Source organism: Terrapene carolina, unplaced genomic scaffold (assembly GCF_002925995.2).
Source record: "Terrapene carolina triunguis isolate 2854851 unplaced genomic scaffold, T_m_triunguis-2.0 Scaffold120, whole genome shotgun sequence".
Taxonomy (NCBI): Eukaryota; Metazoa; Chordata; order Testudines; family Emydidae; genus Terrapene; species Terrapene triunguis.
The window spans coordinates 6,400,989-6,406,293 of record NW_020664471.1 but is presented as its reverse complement, the minus strand read 5'-3'; positions in this window follow the sequence as shown (position 1 = coordinate 6,406,293).

The window sequence follows — 5,305 nt, the reverse complement described above, 5'->3', positions numbered from 1 at the left end:
ACTGGGCTAAACTGACTATGTATAAAGTGCTGGTAAATACATAAACAGCCTGAAAATATTTCACTAATTGATGTCATTTATGGTCATCTTAAGAGTCACCTGTAAAAAGAGGATCTGTCCTCCTTGCTCCGAGCTCTCTGTGACTGTGTGTACACTGAGGATTTTCTGGGTTGTAGCCCACGAAAGCTTATGCTCTAATAAATTTGTTAGTCTCTAAGGTGCCACAAGTACTCCTGTTCTTTTTGCGGATACAGACTAACACGGCTGCTACTCTGAAGCCTTAAATTCTCCTAGCGTTGTCTTTGCCCTGGGGCAGTTCCACTAGTGCTAGCAATGGTGCCGTGATATGGGGGATTTTAACTGCTGTGTCTTCTAGGTTTGCTAAGAGTTAGGTTACATAAAACAGTGGTAAAAATGCTTGTGGGTGATCAGTACATATGTTCCTGCCATTGCTAGGCCCAGTGGAGCTGCACCAATGCGAGGGTAATTCACAGAGCTAGGAAGAGCAACCAAAGATAGTACATAGGCATGTTAGGGTTAGGGGGCCCTGTCTGCACAGCAACAAAAAACCCAGTGTGCTAAGCAGTCACATGACAGTCTAGGCCTCTGGCAGAGGTGGGTCACTGTTAGCTGCTGCAGTGTAATTGCATATTACCCAGGTAGGCTGTGGACACAAAACATGGTTTGAGCCAACCATGGCACTCAGGGTATGTGTGCAATGGGAGGTGTGATTGCAGCAAGTTTAGACATACCCGAGCTAGCTTTGATCTAGATAGATCAGAGCTAGCTTGAGTAATTATAGCAGTGTAGACATGGCAGTAAGGGAGTGGCATGGGCTAGCTGTTCCAGTATGGACCCAGGGTCCTGGGCAGGGTTGTATGCAGGAGGCCTGCTGCCCTGGCTACACTGCTATTGTTACTTGAGCTAGCTTTGATCAAAGCTAGCTCCAGTACGTCTACACATGCTGCACTCACACCTCCTGATTGCAGTGTAAACATACCCTAAGTAGGTACAAACTCCGTTAACAGCTGTAGTGTGGACAGGCACTATGCAAACATCCTTATAGGTCTGTCAGTGCCCCTCAATCATGACCTACAACACCAGTACTACTAAAGTTGGGGGCCCCTCCTGAGTGATCAGAATCAATCATGCTAAACTCTTTGGTGGTGGCTTTTTGGTATTGACAAATGTGGGCTAGAATAATATTGCAGTATTGATTTTCAATGGTGATGTACCTTAGCATTTGAGTTCAGGATTCCAAGCATTCATGGGTAGTGCTGCCTATCCTGGACCATCAATCCTCTTGCAAAATTTGCAAACCAAATACACAGCTTGGCTTAAATTTTCAGAAGTGTCTCATGATTTGGGATACTTTAATTTTAGGGTGCTTAATTTAAGACCTCTTAAAGAAGCCTGATTTTCAGAAAGAGCTGTGTACCCACCTGTTGACAATCAGGTCCCTTTTAGGTGTTTCAGGTTAGGCACCCAAAAACTTAAGGCATGCAAGATCACAAGTCACTTTTGAAAACATAGGCCATTTTAAACCCTTTCCCCCTCCCACTTGCTTCACGTACATAGAATTTCTATCATTAGTTTTGGTTTCTATTTTAATTCGCCCTGTTTATATTTGAGTACTAGCTACTTTAAGGCTCAGGTTTTGTTCAAACTTGTTTTTCAGTTGTTTAAACTGGATTGCCTTCCATGCATCTTGATCAAAGTTAATAGCAAAATCATAAAATCCTACAAGTCACACAATAGAGAATACAAACAATTAAGCTAACCGTTTACCCGGATTTTCCTTTAAAATAATTTTGAAAGACAGCAGCAAACATCTCAGCTACCTGATTAAGTGAGAAAATATTCAAACTAACCTTATTGTAATGCAGTGTCCTTTTCAAATGAGTAGAACATCAGGAAGTGACTAGTACAAACACCCACACTAGATAAGTTCATTACCCTGGATTTTCTGGTGTGTTGACATCAGTGAAATAGTTAACAATGTTGGCATTAAAATGGTCACAATTAGGCTTCAAAGTTAACACCCCATCCCATTGAGATAAATGGGAGTAGTTTACATTTCTTAGTGCTATTGTTTCAGTCTGGCTTACTACAGATTCTACAATAAGACAACAGTCCATCTATTTACATTCTGCTTCCGCAAACCCAGATGTGTTAGAAGCGTCATTGTTTTAAATGGAAGCTTAAGATTTTGGAAAATACAGCAAAATCCATGGGGTGTCGGTAGAAAGAAGACTCTAAATCCTTGTGAATTACAGAGTAGCGCCCCCCCCCCTCCCCTTGCCTGCAACTCTCTATTGTCTCAGCTCAAGGCAATAAAGCCCTGGGGGGGGGAACAACATTTCATACATGAAACAAACTCAAAGCAAGTTCTTAACTTATAAATTTTCTAAATATGGGGAAGTTCAGGTTTTTCCTCTCTTCATAGATAACAGAAGAGGCTATACATGAAGGGTGAATTTATGGTTACACTGAAATCAATGGCTAAACTCCCACTGACTTCAAAGGGGCCAGGGTTTCACCTGAAAATGTTTGGGACCAGATGCTGCTCTCTGTGGCTCACATGAGTAGAATCAGTGAAATCATTTCTCCTGTAAGTAAGTTAAGAAGAAATCTGACCATTGAAAGGTAAGTTTTAAAATATTTCCTTGCTGTTTTATTGAACAAGACAGGCGGGCCAAAGCCTGCCTTCATTTACATGCTGTGCAATCCCATGACTGACTTTAGTAGGATTGCAGGGGCTGGAAAGGATTGAAGTGAAGCCAGAATTTGGCAGTAAATGTGGTAGAAGGTCTCTATTTCCACAGCCCCCCCCACTAGCACATTGCTCTCTCTGCCCAACCTGAGGGTTTCTGCTGAGTGGTGAGCTGCATTCAATGGCAGTCAGAGGCCGAGCGCCATATAAGCTTCTGTGTGAAGACTTCCCACTGCATATGCTCAGTCAGCACACTTCCCCAGCTGTCCTGGCTAGCCCCTTTCTCAGCCACCATCCCCCACTTTTACAGCTGTTCTGGCCCATGTGGACCCCTTGAAAGATGATAAGCAGTAGCACATTGTGCCACTGAAACAGTGCCTGAAACCATGGGTTATGCTGGTGGAAGATAGTGTATCCAGCTCTGAACCTAGTCCAGTTCTTTCATTGCTTGTAGAGATGGCAAGATGTTCATTGATGGCTCTCGTTGGACCTTCACATTAATTTTTACAAGACTAGTTCTATAAATGAGTCCTTTTAGAAGGAGGACATATCCCATGACTTGTCCAAGCATCTTTTTTTATACAAAAGCAATTCTACAGGCCCAGGAGATATTCCAAAGACTTTTCTATAGTAAGACTCAACTCTTCTTTGTCCGAATGAAATGAGCTGTTTGCCTTTTAACATGGTGCCTCATGTTTCTCCTCACAAGTTACGCTCGTATAAAGTAATGGAAACTTCACTAATTTCAACTCAAAGGAACAGATTCCCAGCTTGTGTAAATTTGAAGTCAGTGGAACTAAATCTGTTTATACCAGCTGAAGGTCTGTCCAATAGAGTTTCCTTGTCATGTTTTTGACAGTGTGGGAGGTTGATCTCAATCTCTTCTGAAGAGACTGTAGGTTTGTTGGGCAAAGTCTGCACATCCCAGAGACCATCCTGTGGTAAGGGCCATTGTGGAAAGGCCCATGTTTCTACATTGACACCCAGTGTCTATGTCTCCCTGTTGCTCCTTGACTGCACAGTTCCTTCTGGAGCAGTGACACCAGGGGCCCCACTTACTGACAGTGTCTCCAGATACCCGCCTGGAGGGTTTTCATGGCATGGAGAGGGAATCTGCACAATTTACTGTTGACATCTTGCTCCTGTGTTTGCCCTCCGGTTTTGTGGGGGGAGTTGGTGAAATGTGGTGGGCCTCCTTCCCCCGTCACTGGCTCCTGCAGAGTCTCTGTGGTGGGGATTCTGTGGGGCTAAGGAGAAGGTGTGGAACATGTTATGTAGCTGGCTCTTTCCCTGACCCCTGTGCTGTTGCACCTCCACTGGCTTGACCTGTGGTATTCAGCTCTTCTCTGAAGAGGCTACAGAAAGTAGAAGGGAGCCTGGGGCCAGCTTTTTGTGAGTTTGCCTGCAGCAACTAACTGGCTGTAAAACAGGAACATTTAATCATCATATACCACTTTGTAAATAATACCATGAAAACAAGTGTATCTGCAAACCACAGTCAGTCACTGGAAAAGCCCGCTGTGGTTTGCGTTGGTTCAGCACCCTGTTATATGGGTTTTACGGGGATGTATCATATTTCTACTTGTCCTGAGGGCCAAGGAATAATATCAAGCTTGGTGGTAGGGACTCCAGGACCATATCAGGCTGGAGGTTTCACTGCTTTCCCTCTCCAGGGGTAGTGCCAGTTATAGGTGTAGTAGACAAATGCCAACTACAGGCAGGTGGTTTTCCCACAAGTAATGTCAATTGTGTTGCCAGCAATCATGATTTTTGTTTTGTGACTCATAATATTTGAGATTTTAAAGGGGGTTTCATGAATTTTCTGATTTCTGACTTAGAAGTGGAGTTTTGCCTTATCCAAAATGGCTGCCATCTCCCATTCCTGAAGGGAGGGACTGAAACCACAGTCTGCCCCTGGCAAGATGACCATCATCTCCCATTGTTTCCAGTGAAGCTGAAGCTAGCCTGTCCTAAGGGACGATGGTGGCCCTTTCATCACCGTGTGAGGGATAGGCAAGGGACAGTAGTATGCCAAGGCTCCAGGAGTGGAATCATAGAGGCAGCTGGGAAGGGGAATTTGTTGGGAAACTGGACAAGACACTATGAAGAGACAGGAATGTGGGGGAGCAGGAGGTGAAATGGGTGGGGGGAGTACATGGGAAAAGGGGGGCATGAAGCGGAATGAGTGTGGGAGTACAGGGGAATTGGGGAAGCAGGAGGTGGACTGGGTGGGGGAAGTACAGGGGAATGGGGGGCAGGTGGCAGACTGGGTGGGGGGAGTACAGGGGAATGGGGGGCAGGAGGCAGACTGGGTGGGGGGAGTACAGGAGAATGGGGGGGCAGGAGGGAGACTGGTTGGGGGGGAGTACAGCAGAATTGGGGGAGCAGGAGATGGACTGAGTTGGGAGTAGTACAGGGGAATGGGGGAGAAGGAGGCGGACTGGGTGGGGGAAGTACAGGGGAATGGGGGCAGGAGGCGGACTGGGTGGGGGGAGTACAGGGGAATGCGGGGCAGGAAGTGGACTGGGTCGGGGGGAGTACAGGAGAATGGGGGGGCAGGAAGCGGACTGGGTCGGGGGGAGTACAGGGGAA